The sequence below is a fragment of the Vombatus ursinus genome, unplaced genomic scaffold, assembly GCF_900497805.2.
Source record: "Vombatus ursinus unplaced genomic scaffold, bare-nosed wombat genome assembly UNPS02009770.1, whole genome shotgun sequence".
In the NCBI taxonomy this organism is placed as follows: domain Eukaryota; kingdom Metazoa; phylum Chordata; class Mammalia; order Diprotodontia; family Vombatidae; genus Vombatus; species Vombatus ursinus.
Window position 1 is genome coordinate 9,638,341 of NW_020949548.1, and position 16,892 is coordinate 9,655,232.

The 16,892-nt window shown below is 39.7% G+C and overlaps 1 pseudogene; it reads right to left on the reverse strand.

Annotated features, from left to right (window-relative positions):
* Nucleotides 1-289: 289 nt before the first annotated feature.
* On the reverse strand, nucleotides 290-10,089 carry LOC114036150 (annotated as a pseudogene).
* Nucleotides 10,090-16,892: the final 6,803 nt, after the last annotated feature.

Below are 16,892 nucleotides of genomic sequence, written 5' to 3' on the forward strand. Positions count from 1 at the left end.
AGTCAGTCAGTAAACATTTATTAAGCACCTACTATGTGCCACGCACTGTGCTAAATGCTGAGGACACAAAGAAAGGCAAAAGACAGTCCCTGCCCTGGAGAAGCTCACAACCTAGTAGGGGAGACAATAAGTAAGCACATGTACAAACAAGCTATATACAAAATGAATAGAAAATAATTAACAAAGGAAAGGCATTCAAATAGAGAGGGCTTGAGAAAGGTTTCCTTTATATTTGATCCTGGAGGTAACAGGGAGTCACTGGAGTTTATAAAATAAGGGAGTGACATGGTTAGCCCTGTGCTTGAGAAAGATTAATTTGGCAGCTGAATGGAGAAAGGGCTAAAGTAAGGAGAGACTTGAAGGAGATGAACCAGCAGGCTACTGCAATACTCCAAGAAGTCTTGAGGAATAAAACATGGGCAGGTATCTGAGGTTCCTCTGAGTCATCTTTGTCTTTCCCTTCATGTTTAAGAATGGGTATGAATTCAATAAAATTGAAATTTCTCCTTTTGTCAATTTTGTTGTTTTTCAGTCTTTTTTTTTTAGTTGTATCTGACTCTTCATGACCTCATTTGGGGTTTTCTTGGCAAAGATACTTGAGCAGTTTGCCATTTCCTTATTTTACAGATGAGGAAATTGAGGCAGACAGCATTCAGTGACTTTCCCAGGATCACATATCTAGTAAGTGTCTGAGGCCAGATTTGAACTTGGGAAGATGAATCTTCCTGACATCAGGCCCAGCGCTCTGTGCGCTATGGCACCACTTAGCAGCCCTCCTTTTGTTGATACAGCTACTCTATACAATACAGGTTCTCCATAAAGCTCATCTACCTCTTTATCTATAAACTGATACTTCAGTGTTGTCCGTAGCTCTCTCAGGTAACCTTTCTGAAAGGTGCCTATAGCTACTTCATCAAAGCAAATAAAAATTTTTCAAACCACTTTTGGATCTGTTCTTTTTGTCTTCTCCATGAACATATAACAAATATAGTGAACATCATGGGCCCTGGAGCTTTATTCATCATAGCAGCTAGGTGTGCATCAGTTGAATTCTTCCCTGAGAAGTAAGTATACCATGCACATCTTCCTGGTCAATGAAAATATCTTTGTTCTGATCAATCATTTAAAGTCTTTTTGAATTCCTGAATCTGTGACTGGTCAACCATAGCAGTTCTTCATTGAGAGAGAATATTTCTTCGTGGTCTTTGTCTTTGCATTTTTGCTTGACACGTCAACTATCCTACTGCCTTAGACCAGGTCCAACTAGACAATGACAGATCTTCCCTTGTGGGTTATAGAGGAGGAAGAAATGGTGCAAAAGAGACTAAAGATGGGAAAAGCAGCTAGATTGGGCCAAGTTGAAGGTGATCTGGGCTTGAAATGATGCAGTTGTGAGAATGTTAAGGCATCAGTATACAAGGTATCTGGAGAGGAAGATATCAAAGGAATGAGAGAAAAAATACAAAAATTTTGGACCTTATTAATACCAAAAAAAGGCAATCGAGGGAACCTCAATAACTACCGATCTATATGCCTACTCTCCTAGCTGCACAAAATACATATGAGAGTTGTCTTTACACAAATTAAGGTCATCCTCAAAGCAAGTATTAGTAGGGAAATAGCATGCTTTTGCAAGTGATATTCAGCAACGGTCCCTATCTTTACCATTTCACATTAAGCAAATAAAAACATAACATCCCATTTTTTCTTACTGTTTGTTGATTACAAGAAAGTATTTGACATGAGGCCATGCCTTAAGGCTTTTTTTCAACAAGGTGCCTCCCATCCATCATCAGAATCAATTGGGATTCCCTGGAAGACATAACCACAGAAATAACTCTGGTTAGCCTCTGCTGATAAACATCAGGCAAACATAAAACAGGGAGATGTATGCTCAATAAAGGTAACAAAGATGTTCACCCCTCTGATGGAGGAGATTCATTACAGACTTTAGGTTAAAGAGAGATTCCCTGTGGGCATCATGTGGATCCCATGAAGCACATTGCAGAATCTTCTGGAATAGATCTGTAATTGGTCAAAGGAGCACAGCCCATCCAAATGTGTTGGGTCACAAGGAACTCAAGGTTCAATGGGGAGAGCAACATGCAGACAACGATGTACAAATTAGATACATATAAGATAATTTGGAAATGATCCAGAGAGAGAAGGCCCTAGCATTAAAGGGGATCAGGAAAGACTTCTTTCTGAAGGTGAGGTTTTGGCTAAGACCTAAAGGAAACCAGAGAAGCTAGGAGTTGAAGATAAGGGGGAAGTGAAGACAAAATGGGTGAAGAATGTCTGTTAGTCAGATTTCAATATGTATTTGAACGGACAATCTACAGAGCCTATTCAACTGGATGTGTATCTGAAATAGAGTTCAGAGGGACAATGAGTTGGGCCCAGAATTGAAGAGGAGGAGGACAGCAGACTGTATTGCTTTCAGAAAACTACAGAGCTTCTTTATTGACCCCAAGCTTTGCTTGAAAACAAAGGCCCATTTTTACAATACTAACATTTTACCGGTGTTGCTTTATGGCAGTAAGATGTGTCGTACCGCCTTCCTGGGCAGCTAAAAATGAGTAGCACACAGAAGGCAGTGGAAAGGTGGGAGCAGGCCACAACACCAATGAGAAACTCCAAGGAAGAGCAGGAGTAAAAAAAATGCAATCAAAGAATTTTATAGTTAAAATTATCATTATAACCAAAATAATAATAAAAAAGTATAGCTATTATAATGATTATATAATAATATAAATATAATATTATATTAACAAAATAATATAGTAAACATTAAAAGATATAACATATTAACAATATAATATATATAATGTGCTAATATATTAATAATGTAACATAATTGTAATGATAAATTGATATTTATTGTAATGAAATTATAATTCCATAATTTAAAAAAAAGAAAAAGAAAATAGACTGTTCACATGGCATGAATGAGTGATGACAGGTAGGCATCCAGTGTGCCCCATGGATACCCTTGCAATGCCAGGAGAAAGCAAGGAAGACCTCTGGCACATTGGGTGAGCCCCATGGGTAAACTTTTGGGAAGGCATGGGCAAGAGTTACACAAGATGGTCAAGCATGGATTCAGGAATCAATGAGATCATGGGTGCATATGAGTATTTTGTAGTAAAGAAAAATTTCCTAATATTTAGGAGTTGCCAAGATTGCAATGGACTTCTTCAGAAAGTGGCTAGATCCCACTACCCTGGAGGTGTTCATTCAGAAGCTGGGTGACCACTTATTGGAGAAGGATATTGTCAGTCAGCTATAGACCTGGACTGAACAGCCTCCAAGGTCCCTTCTAACTCTTACATTCTGTAATTTTTTTGTAAAAATGTTCAGCGAAGAGAAGATGCAGTGTTTTACTTTAAAAGATTTGAGCGAGGGCAGCTAGGTGGCACAGTGGATAGAGCTCCAGCCTTGGAGTCATGAGGACCAGAATTCAAATCTAACCTCAGACACTTGACACTTACTAGCTGTGTGACCCTGGGCAAATCACTTAACCCCAATTGCCTCACCAAAAGAAAAAAAAAAGATTGACGCAACCACTTGGTTAATAACTTCTTATGGGATTTAGAGGTTTCACCAAAGAATCATTTAGTCTTGTAACGGTCTTCGATCATGGCCTGTTTTAACTCATATAAGGGGAAGTTCAATAGAAAACAAAACACCCAGAGAGAGGCAGGAGCATTGAGGATCAGGGACAACAAGGGAAGAGGCATAGTCCAAAAAGCCCTCATTTGCAAGAGGGGGTGACATAATTGAGTCTCGGTCAGTCTTGGTCATTGGAAAGAATAGCCACGAGAGCCTGGGGTGCAGTGGTTTTCAGAACAGGACAGGAGAAGGAAGGGATTCAATGACTGTCCTTCTGAGAGGCTACCCTCAGCCTTAGCTCCATCCAGCTCTGTTACCATCTCTATTCGATACTCAGGATGCTTGAGTTAAGATTGCCTTTATACCAGGGAAGCTCATCAAAACAGGCCATAGGCAGCTTGACAGTCAAGAAGATCTGAATTCAAAACCTGCCATAGATACTAGCAGGGGGACCTGGGCAAGTCACTTCTCTTGTCCTCAGTTTCTCCATATGTAAAATGGGGATAATAATAGTGCCTACCCAAAGATGTGCTGGAACTAGCTTTAACTGGCTTGTGCAAATTATTAAATTTTCAGTGTAAGCCTTTATACCTCAGAAATCCAACTACAAATTAGGGTTTGATTTATTGTTTTATTCGCTGTCTAGACTCAAAGTGTTAATAATACAGATTAATAATCAATATGATAATAATGAATAAGTAATGATACACAATATGCTAATAATATAACAAATAAAGAAACTGAGGCAATCAATTGTTAAGTGATTTGCTCAGGGTCATACAGCTACTAAATGTCTGAGGCTGGATTTGAACTCAGGTTTTCCTAACTGGAGGCAGTTGGGTGGCACAGTGGATAGAGTGCTAGGGCTGGAGTCAGGAAGACTCATCTTCCTGAGTTTAAATCTGCCCTCAGACATTTGCTAGCTGTGTGAACCTGGGCAAGTCATTTAACCCTGTTTGCCTCAGTTTTCCTCATCTGTAAAATGTGCTGGAGAAGGAAATGGCAATCCACTCCAGTATCTCTGCCAAGAAAACACCAAATGAGTTCACAAAGGGTCAGACACAACTGAAAAACAACTGCACAACTTCTTGATTGTCAATCATTAGGGGCACCACTGAGATGCCCCTAAAACTTTAAAACTTAAATAAAATTTAAAAGTACGTATGCATATAACTGTTTTCCCTGGAGAGCCCTGTTGTTAAGTATTTACCAACACACACCTGTCTTAATAATAATCATAGTAATAGGTAACATTTAGATAGCACTTACACAGTGCCAGGCATTGTGTGATGCTTAATGCTTAATGCTCACAGCAACCCTGGGAAGTAAATGCTACTATTATCCCCATTTGACAGATAAGGAAATTGAGGCTAATATGTTAAGTGACTTGCCCTGACTCACACAGTAAGTGTCCGAGGCCACATTTGACCTGACGCCAGGCCCTAGTGCCTACATTGCTCTATACTTTGTTTGATCTCAGCTAGAGTATAGTAGAAGGCTCAGGGAATATATCAACATCTGCCTGAAGGACTGTTGACTATAGGCATATATATTTACATATATACATACATGCATACATACATATGTGGAGAGAGATATGGGCATATGGGCATATAGGTGGCTAATAATAATAATAAGGCATTTATATGGCACTTTAAGATTTACAAAGTGCTCCACATTCCTTATCTCATTTGAGCCTTTCAACACCCACTTCACAGGGCCAGGTGAGGAACAGAAGAGATAACAAAGTACTTTGCAAACTGTAAATCACCATCTAAATGTCGGCTATCATAGGACCTGTTCTTTCTCAAGTACATCTGGTCTGTTTACCACCATGATGTCACCTGCAGGGATATGTTAGAGATTGGCGAGGAGCCCTAGCTGAATCAAATGGTGAGAATCATCATAGAGTATGAAAGCTTTGAGAAAAAGGAAGGGGAGAAGCATTAGGAAGCATTAGGAAGAAGGGGTAGACCCGGTGTCCAGAGCGGATATAGCATATTGTATGTGAGCCTTACAGGTCTGAGAGAGGTACATAAACTACAAGTTCTCTAGATGATCACAGTTCCATTAACTAGAGCTTTGTCTAGCTAACAGCTAGAGGCAAGTAAGTAGTATAGCTCAGAAAATCAATCAATAAACACTTATTAAGCATCTACTATGTGCCAGGCATTGAAGGAAGACCCAAGTTCAAATCAACTTTTAGCACTTTCTAATTATGTGACCCTGGGCAAGTCACTTAACTTCTGTCTGCTTCAGTTTCTTCATCTGCAAAATGAGGATAATAATAACACCTCCCTCTCAGTGTTGTTGTAAGAATAAAATGAAATTATGTTTGTAAATTGCTTTTGCAAACCTTAAAACACCATATAAATGCTAGCTACTATTATTAATGGTCTTTTTCTTTAAACCATATACACACACCCAGACACACAAAGCTTTGGAAAATTTCCATCCTATGCCTGCTATGCCTCTAGATCGCCCTCCCCACCTCTAGAAGCCTTGTACCAAGGTAGTGAGAGCTAGATTCCCTGGCCTGACTATATTGGGAAGCTGGAATATAATATCTGAACAGGGAGGTCAACGACCATTTTAACTACTACAAAAATTTAGTCTGCAAAAATCATTCCTGAGTCTACAATCCTTATCACACCGCTCATCTCTGGAGGTCTGAGTTGAAAAGATGGGACTAAATGTAGACTCTGTTCCCTCATCCCACCATAAGCTGTATGATTAGTATATGCTCCTAGAGATCCCCCTGCCCCCAGCTGTGAGGCAGATGCCTCTTATTCAAATCCAAAAGATATCAGGGTACAGTTGAGTCTAGAGCACAGAAGTAAGCTTTTCCTAGTTCAAATCTATGCAATAGAGAAGTATAGCATGATGAGTAGAGAGTTGGCCTCGGGGCTAGGAAGAACTGGATTTCAGTTCCACGTCTTGGCTGGGCAGCCCTGAGAAAATCACTTAATCTCTCAATCCCTAGGCAACTGGAAGATTACAAATCATAACACATGCACACACCTGTATTGATAGAGGGAGTTTCTGGGAGTTTCTTGTTATCAATGAATCACAGGTGCACCTCCTAGCCTTTTTACCCAGGAGTCTAGATTATATGAACATGAAATAACTAAATATAGTGTCTCCTTTATGCATAGGTGGTGTTTCCCCCAAAAAGTTATTAAGTCAAGCACTTAGAAATCAGAACACATTTTCCCACGGACACGAGATTATTCATAATGATTCCCAGGCTAGTCCACAAAAACCTACTCAACCCCTAATATACTTTAAGTACAGTGTTAATAGTAACTGAACAGAGGACCTAACCACAGTTTAGAACAATCGTTTTGTTTTTTAACAAGATGGGCTCTAACTTGAAATGACAAGAATGCATTTCACCCTTCAGCCACCAGAGTAGCTAGAACAGAAAGTTCCCATCCACTTTCCTAATTTATTTGACTCCTCTAATTCTGTGCCACTGTAAGGATACTTCAAGGATCCTTGATTTGGGGAGAGAAGGGACTGTGGCTATGCCTTTTCATACAGGGAACTGTGAACATGAGGCATTTGTAAATCAGGGGCTGCATCTGCATACAGCACAAGGAGAAAGGCTCTGAAGCGCCGTGTTACTCTTGTTGTTGAGTCATTTCAGCTGTGTCTGACTCTTTGTGATCCCATTCACAAATGGCGGAGATACTGGAATGGCTTGCCCTTTCCTTCTCCTGCTCATTTTGCAGATGAGGAAATTGAGGCAAACAGGATGAAGTGACTTGCCCAGGGTCACACAGCTAGTGAGCATCTGAGGTTAGATTTGAACTCAGGAAGATGAAGATGTCTTCCTGATTTCAGGCTTGGTGCTGTATTCACTGTGCCACCTAGCTGCCCCTAAATGAACCTTGGAGGTCATTTAGTATGAACCCCATATTTTTACAAGTTACTGAGGCCTAAAGGGAGGGGTGACTTGCCCAAGTGACAGAGAGAGGATATGAACCCTTATCTTCGGACTTCCAATCCAATGACTATCCTCAATAGTTTTTCTATCCACTAGAAACTATCCTAGTTTCTTTCAGCTAAGGTAAAAGGCGTGCATCTACTATGAAAATTAGGGGAGACAAAGTTTGTGTGAACAGTGATGAGGTAGCAAAATTTCAAGAGTCTGTTTTAATAAGAAGTGGCATGCCTTGCAACCGACTCATTTGTAAATCATACTTGTTTGTACAGGACTTGGTATCCCTTGAATTATGAAGGAATAAATGTTAAAGATATAAATTTTTCAGGCCAGTGCAAGCTAATGATTCAGTATTACTTAGAATCACTTTGATCGGATCTTGCTGGACAAAGGAACATTTTGAGATAATGCTTTGAGAATTGTGAAGAAGACAATGCAATGTGGGGAAAACATCTAAAACTCAATAGATACATGGAATAAATGTTTTTCTCTTAACTCCTAGAAAGAAAAGTGACTATTCAGGTTATACAGGTCTGCCACTATGGTGAACCTCTGTGCCACTCCATGATATACTTCTGTGGATAATGAATACATCGTGATTAAAGAGAAGCTCCTGATGCTTCCCCACACCCCTGTATGCAGGTGACTCTGAGTTTTCACAGGTCATGTCAGCACAGCACAAGCTTTGTTGAGGCTTGCCAGGGTAGAAGGGCTTTGGCCATAGGTCTGGTCTGGTATGCCAGTGGAGCCAAGATCCAACCTAGTTAAGTTTGGGAAGACTCAAAACAAAACCACCCTCTGAGGGTAGGGCTCCTGTCTGTATCTATGGAGGAAATGTTCACACTGACAAAATAACAGATCTTTTTATGGGGTTGAAAAAATAGTTCAGGAAGCAAAACATGAGACAGTTTATTTCAGGGATCAAGGACAGGTTCTAGTATTGTTTTCATCAATAGACACGGAGTGAAAACATGGCAGGCACTCTGAATGGAGTTGCAGTTCCCTTCATTTTTTTGGGTGGGTTTTGTGAACTGTGTTTTGTTTTGTATTTTGGTTCTCAACCTGTGATTTCATTAGCGTGGGGGAATAAGCATTTTATTAAGCCTACTATACTTAGCACTTTACAAGTATAATCTCATTTGATCCTCACAACAACTCTGGAAGGTCAGTGCTATTATTGTCCCCACTTGACAGTTGAGGACATTGAGGCAAACATAGTGACTTACCAGAAAGTTACTTAGCAGAGAGACAGTGACTTACCCAGGGTCACAGAGCTAGTAAGTGTCTGAGGCCATATTTGAATTCAGATCTTCCTGACTCCAGGCCCAACACTCTATGCACTGTACCACCTAACTGCCTCTGGGGAAATTCCTAGGATGGAAACTATCTTCATTTAATTTTTTTTAAGAGCAGTGATTTCTCATACATCTCATAAAAGTGACGAAGGAAGACTAGTGCTTGATATCAATCTGGAATTGATAAGACTTGGGCATCCCAAACTCAACGTGTTCAAAACACAACTCAGTATCTGTTGTATACACCTCCTTCTTTCTTTACAGTCACCACTTCAGGTCTTCATCCCCTCGTTCTTAAACTGTTACCATAGCCTTTTAACTGGTTTCCCTCCTTCCAGTCTCTTCTCACTCTAGTCTATCCTCCTAAGAGCTATCACACTGGTTTTCCTAAAACACAGGGCTAACGATGATACCCTCTACCAAGAAACTGCAGAGACTCTCTATTACCTCTAGGATCAAATATAAACTCCTGTTTGTCATTTTAAGTTTTTCATTGCCTGTTCCCTTCCCATATTTCTAGTCTTCCTGTACAGTACTCCCCTCTGCATGCTCTGAGGTCCAGCCTTAGAAGTCTACTTTACTGTTCCTCACACACAACAGTCTGTGTCTTTGCACTGGTAGTACCCCATGTCTGGAATGTTCTCCTCACCTCTACCTCTTAGACAATGGAGCGGCTAGATGGTGCAGTGGATAGAGCACTGGGTCTGGAGTATGGAAGACCTGAGATGAAATGAAGCATCAGACACTTACTAGTTGTGTGACCCTGGGAAACTGATTTAACCTTGATTTGCTTCAGTTTCATCAGAGAGCTTTTGTGAAGATCAAATGGGGTAATATTTGTAAAGCACCTGGCACATAGTAGGTGCTATATAAAATGTTCGTTTTCCTTCTTTCTTTTGAATCTCTGGCTTCCTTCACACCTAGTTCAAATGCCACCTTCTGCATGGGGCCTTTCCACGTTCCCTAAGCAATCAGAGCCTTCAGGTCTAAGGTTATTTTCCATCGATTCTGTATGTATATTTCAGCTGCTTGGGCCACTCAGGTCACTCCTTCCTTCTCTCAGGCCACTGATGCCAAGCTGGGTACAAAACCTGGTCTGGAATTCTGAACACAAGAGAGGACTCTTTCGACCTTTCTAGACTCAGGAGACTGGAGACAATCCCCTTCCCCAGAAACGGAAAAAGAAACAAACACGAAGGCAAAAGACGAAGGCCTGTTTCTTATTCCACAGGACATCAACGGGATTAGGAAGGTGCTGTAGGTTCTCTCGGCTAAAGCATGGCGTCTCACCCAGTTACGGGTGAAGGAGTCGTACTACCAGGAATGGAGCAACCGAAAGGACTGAGGTAAAAGAGGGATGGCGGAAGCCACCTAGGCCATTTGAACACTGCTGCAGTCAATCAAAGATTCTCCCATTCGTCATGTGGTTAGTCAACTGAAACCAATTACACAACATACAAGCATGCTCCATACTCCCCGAAGCACTACCCTTACACATTACCATGACTCCCCCAGATGCAGATTCCTAGCCTCTTCAAATGGAGAAGTTGTATCAGCTAAACAAAGTGATGGGGTCTTTGCATGCACCAGATCCCTGTGATATTTACTTTATGCAGTCCTCCCTAACAATCTATCATGACTGACATACTTAAGCAGATGACCTGGTTCTCTCTGAGGTCTCTTTCAGCTTGAAAGCTATGATCCCCCAATGAACACTCTGTGCATGTTAGAATTTTCAGAGCAAGCTATTAATAGTGAGTAGAATAATTCAGATAGGCACTGAGCTTGTGTGCTTGCTTGCTTTTCAAAGGACTATATGAGCTTGGATTATTCCTTTTATATTTGCCGTGTAGAAATAGAACACAAATACATAGAGGAGGAGGGAAGTTGGAAACAGGTGGAGAGCTTTAAAATCTTCTCCAGACTGAATTGATTTCTTTTCCCTCAGGTATTACCTGTCAATGTAGACATAGGCTGTCATCCCTGTCTGGAATGCGCTCTGGCTCCAGGTTAGCCTCTTGGAATCTCTAGCTCAATTCAAGGTTCACTTCTAGAGATACTTCCCAAGGTGGCACTTTCGTGATCCCTTCCTTCCAGATTAGTGTGATCTCCCTCATCCCCACCCAATTACACTTTATTTACTTTGCAGATAATCTGTATTTACTTAACTATGTATATGTTGTTCTTTCTCCCCAATCAAATACAAGCTGCTTGAATGTAGGGACAATTTCGATGTTTGTTTCTACTGCCTGCCTAGAATATTGGCTTCAACCAGTATCTGGAATTAGGCAAGATTTCTTATAATTTCTGATATTGTTTGGATTAAATTCTCTTTCCTAAGGGCCACTCATGTAAGCCATCAATCAACAAGGTTTTTGTTTGTTTGTTTGTTTTTGTTGTTGTTGTTGATTTGTTTTTGTTTTTGAGACTGTTCTCCTTATCTGGTCCAGACTAGAAGTTCATGAGGAGGCCACTCACGGCTTGATCCATACACTGATCGGAGCGAAGTTTCAATGTGTTCTATTTTTTCCAATATGGGCCTTTTCTCCCCTCCTTAGGCGACCTGGTGGCCCTCCACTGCTGGGAGTTCACTATATTGGCACCATATTCGCCAGCTCTAACTCTACTTCAACTCTGAACTCTACAACTGAAGCCTCAGCCTCCCAGGCAGCAGGGACCGCTCACTAGTCACTTAAACAGTTCAGCAAGTATTTATTGCTATTGTTCAGTCATTTTTCAGTCGTATCTGACTCTTCCTGACCCCATTTGGGTTTTCTTGACAAAGATACTGGAGTGGTTTGTCATTTCCTTCTCCAGCTCATTTTACAGATGAGGTAACTGAGGCAAACAGGGTAAAGTGACTTGCCCAGGGTCACACAGCCCTTAAATGTCTGAAGCCAGATTTGAACTCAGGAAGATGAGTCTTCCCTGGTGCTATATCTACTACACAATCTAGCTGTGGCACCTGCCATGTACCAGGAACTGTGCTTGGTGCTGAGGAAAATTCTCATCATTCCCATGACTAGAAAATTGAACCCTGAAGATTAAAATTAAACTACTTGCAAATGTATGCAAGTCCAATCTGATAAAAAAAAATTTTTAAATCTTCAGCCTTTCTCATGAGCTCTGTCCTCTAAACTAAGCTTCTCTTTCTAGGCAATTCAGAGAAAATCCCTAGTGTGGAAATTTAGTCCATCATTTATAGCTTTAGAGAATTGCCTGGAGGTTGGCAGGGAGGGGTAGCATACTGAAAGATTAAAAGACTGTGATCATGGACAAACTGATAGGACACGCCAGAGGAAGAATTTGAACCATTCCCTGGCTCCATGCCATTACGCCACTGCCTGCTTTTTTTCTTCTGCAAATGTTTAAAATGAAAGAATATCAAGGATTCATCAGCCTCCTGAAGGAAGTTTCAGGCTTCACAAAAGTAACCCCTACCTTGTGTATAAAAAGGACCATTCAGTACTAACAATTAGCACCTCACCCTACATGGTTGGTCACTGTAGCTTACAAGATTCCAAATCTATAGCTACCTCCAATGCTTCTCTATACAAGAAAGTACATTCCATTCTTTTCCTGGAATAAAAATTGTTGGCTCAACTTTGTCCCCGGCTTTTTACACTTTGCCTAAAATATGCTTCCTGTATGTGTCTGTAACATAATATTTAGGAGAGGGAAGTAAAATGGTGGATAACAAAAGTAAATTTAGGCAAATTCTTAAAATACTTTATTTTTGGAAACTAACCCAATTTTATATTGCTGGGGAAAAACGTACATGCTCAGACATATTAATGAAGGTCTGTAGTATTGCATACAGTATAGGTGAATTGTGCATAGAATATTAAAATCAATTTAATTATTGATTCCCCTGGTATTAATTATTTCCTTGCTCTAGACAAAAAAAAAAAAAACCTCAAGAAAAATAAAGTAAAAAAAGTATGCTTCAATCTGTGTTGCATTCAGACACCATCAGTTCTTTTTCTGGGGATGCATAGTCTTTGACCATTGTATTGCTGAAAATAGTGAAGTGGTCCACAGCTGATCATCTTACAATATTGCTGTTACTTTGTACACAATACATTCCACTTTGCATCAGCTCATACGAGTCTTTCCAGGTTTTTCTGAGAGCATCCTGCTCATCATTTCTTATGGCACAGTAGTATTCCATCACAATCACATAGCACAATTTGTTCAGCCATTCCCCAATTGATGAGCATACCCTCAATTTCTAATTCTTTGCCACCAGAAGAGTTCTGTTGTAAATATTTTTGTACATATATGTCTTTTTCCTTTTTGGTTTTTATCTCTTTTTGGATACAGACCTAGTAGTGGTATTGCTAGGTCAAAGGTATGCATGCTTTTAGAGCCCTTTGGGCAGAGTTCCAAATTGCTCTAAAGAATGGTTGAATCAGTTCACAACTTCACCAACAGTGCATTAATGTCTCATTTTTCTCACATTTCCATCAACACTGGTCATTTTCCTTTTCTGTCCTATTAGCCAGTCTAATAGGTGAGAGTTAGTATCTCAGAATTGTTTTAATTTGCATTTCTCCCATCAATAGTGAGTTAGAGCATTTTTTCATATGGCTGTAGATAGCTTTGATTATTTTATCTGAAAACTGATCATATCTTTTGGTCATTTATCAATTGGGGAAAGGCTCTTGTTTTTATAAATTTGACTCAGTTCTCATTTGAGAAATGAGGTCTTTATCAGAGAAACTTGCTTCAAAAAAATTTTTTTTCACAGTTGCTATTGCTAAATGTATTTCCTTCCATCCTATTCCCACCTGCCCTGTTTATTCTATTCTCTCTCCCCTTTCACCCTGTCCTTCCTCAAAAGTGTTTTGCTTCTGATTACCAGCAACCCCAATCTGCTCTCCCTTCTATCACCCTCCCTTCTCTTATCTCTTTCCTCTCCTACTTTCCTGTAGGGTAAGATAGATTTCTATACCCAGTAGAGTGTGTATGTCATTCCTTCTTTGAGCCAATTCTAATGAGAGTAAGGTTCACTCACTACTCTCAGTGTCTTCCTCTTCCCCTCCATTGTAAATGCTTTCTCTTGCCTCTTTCATTGTGAAATAATTTACCCCATTCTGCCTCTCCCTTTCCCTTTCTCCCAGGATATTCCTCTTTTCACTCCTTAACTTTTTTAGATATCATCCCTTCATATTCAACTCACATCTGTACCCTTTGTCTATATATAATCCTACTAACTGCCCTAATAATGATAAAGTTCTCATGAGTTACAAGCATCATCTTCCCATGTAGGAATGTAAATAGTTTAACATTGTTAAACCCCTAATGATTTCCCTTTCTTGTTCACCTTTTTATACTTCTCTTGAGTCTTATATTTGAAAGTCAAATTTTCTATTCAGCTCTGATCTTTTCATCAAGAATACGTAAACGTCCTCTATTTCATTGAACGTCCATTTTTCCCCCTAAAGCATTATACTCAGTTTTGCTGGGTAGGTGATTCTTGGTTGTAATCCTAGCTCCTTTGCCCTTCAGAATATCATATTCCAAACCCTCTGATTCAATGATGTAGAAGCTGCTAAATCTTGCATCATCCTGACTGTAGCTCTATGGTGCTTGAATTGTATCTTTCTGTCTACTTGCAATATTTTCTCCTTGATCTGGGAGTATAGAATTTGGCTATAATACTTCTGGAAGTCTTCATTTGGGGATCTCTTTCAGGAGGTAATCAGTAGATTCTTTCAATTTCTATTTTGCCCTCTGGGTCTAGGATATCAGGGTAGTTCTCCTTGATAATTTCTTGAAAGGTGATTTGTAGGCTCTTTTTTGATCATGGCTTTCAGGTAATCCCATAATTTTTAGATTATCTCTCCTGGACCTATGTTCCAGGTCAGTTGTTTTTTTTTTTTTTTCCAATGAGATATTTCACAGTTTCTTCTACTTTTTCATTCCTTTGGTTTTGTTTTATTGTTTCTTGTTTTCTCATTGGCTTACATTTGCTCAATTCTATTTTTTATCAGTGAGCTTTTGCACCTCCTTTTCCATTTGGCCAATTCTACTTTTTAAGGAATTTTTTCCTTCAGTGAATTTTTGAACCTCTTTTACCATTTGGCCTATTCTGTTTGCTAAAATATTACTTTCTTCAGTATTCTTTTTGCGTCTCTTTTACCAAACTGTTGACTCTTTTTCATGATTTTCTTGCATCACTCTTATGTCTCTTCCCAATTTTTCCTCTACCTCTCTTATTTGATTTTCAAAACCCTTTTTGAGCTCTTCCATGGTGTAAGACTAATTCATATTTTTCTTGGAAGCTCTGGATGTTAGAGCTTTGACTTTGTTATCATCTTCTAAATGTGTGCTTTGATCTTCCTTGTCACTATAGTAACTTTCTATGGTCAGAATTTTTTTTCTGTTGTTTTTTTTTTTTTGGCTCAATTTTCCAGTTTATTTCTTGACTTTTAACTCTTTGTTAAAGTAGGGCTCTGCTTCCAGAGTGGAGGATGCACTGTTCCAAGCTTTAGGCATTTTGTGCAGCTGTTTTCAGAGATACTTCTAGGGACCTGTAAATTTTCAGTTCTTCCAAGGTGATATGTTCTAAGGAGAGGTGTTTACAACTCTCTTGGCCTGTGCTCTGGTCTATGGGTGACCACAAGCACTCTTTTCTGCCCTGTAACTGTGACAAAGGTCCCTGCTCCACTGTAGCTACAAGCTCTGGTATGCTAATGCTCCTCCTCACCCTGGGACTGCTACCTAGGACTGCAACCCAGATCTGAGTATGGGCAAAGCAACAGAGTCCTGCTCCCAGTGCCGGCAAAGAGACCCCTATCATCTCCTTCTTACCAGTTGTTTGACCTCCTTCCCATCTGTGGGCTGAGAGCTGATTCAGTGGCTTCCAAGGCTTGCTCCTGGTTTGCTGGGGCCTGGTCTGCACTGGTGTAGCCTATGCTGGACTGTGCTCCATTCTCAACCAGGTGTGACAGATTTTTCCTACTTACCTTCTAAGTTGTCTTTGGCTAGGAAATTATTTTACCTTGTCCTTTTGTGGGTTCTACCCCTCCGGGATTTGTTTTGTGGCATTATTTAAAGGTGTTCAGAGGGGTTTGTGGGGAGCTCAGGCAAGCCTTTGTCTTTTTTCCACCATCTTGGCTCCACTCTCCAACTAAGTACTTATTTTTATTAAATTTCATCTTCTTAGATTCAGTCCAGTCTCCATCTCCTATAGAGCTCATTTTGAAATATATGCAATTTAGCACAATAGCTATCCCTTCCATCTCCAAGTTATCTAGAAATTTGAAAAGCAAACCTTCATCCAAATTCCTCATAAAAATAATCAACAACATTTGGCCAATAACAGATCCCTGGAGCATTCTATTATAGAATATTTTCAGAAGTTCTGGACAGATTTCTTGTATTATTTCCTATATTATTGTATTCAGGTTTACTGTATGTCATGTTCTTCTGGGAGATGTATGGTCCTTAAGTTATCTCTGTGCATTCTGTCTGCAAGGTTAGTCACTCTGGCTTTTACAGAGTTCACCTTTATTTTTTACATCGTAGTCTTTTATTTCTCTTCTAACAGATTTTCCTTTTTTTTTTTTGTCTTCCAAATCTGTTCATGTCTCTTTTGTTTTAGAGAGATTCTCCATCAAGGATTCAAGTCTGTCTAATCTGCTATTTATGTTTTAAGCTTTTTGTGTTGAGAGCTCTGATTTCTGACCTACATTAATTTCTGGTTTCTTCTTTTATAGATTTAATTTCTCTTTTGAACAATTCTGGAGTTTCTTGTGGTTCCTTGGTCTCAGAGGGAATCCATGGAATTCTTTCTTCCATTGGACACTACTGATTCACTTTCCTTCATATTGTTAAATTTGTTAATAAAGCTTAGTATTCTCTTTAAGGTTTTGCTCATTCTTCCTTCTGCTTTTAAGATATTCTCTGTTGACTTGTATCCTTGTGCTTAGGCTTTTATTGGGACTTTTTTTTAAATAACTTTGGTACTTCAACCTTTTTCTTTTTTGAAGGGAGTACTTTTCCATCATTTAATTTCTGTCCCATTCTCTTTT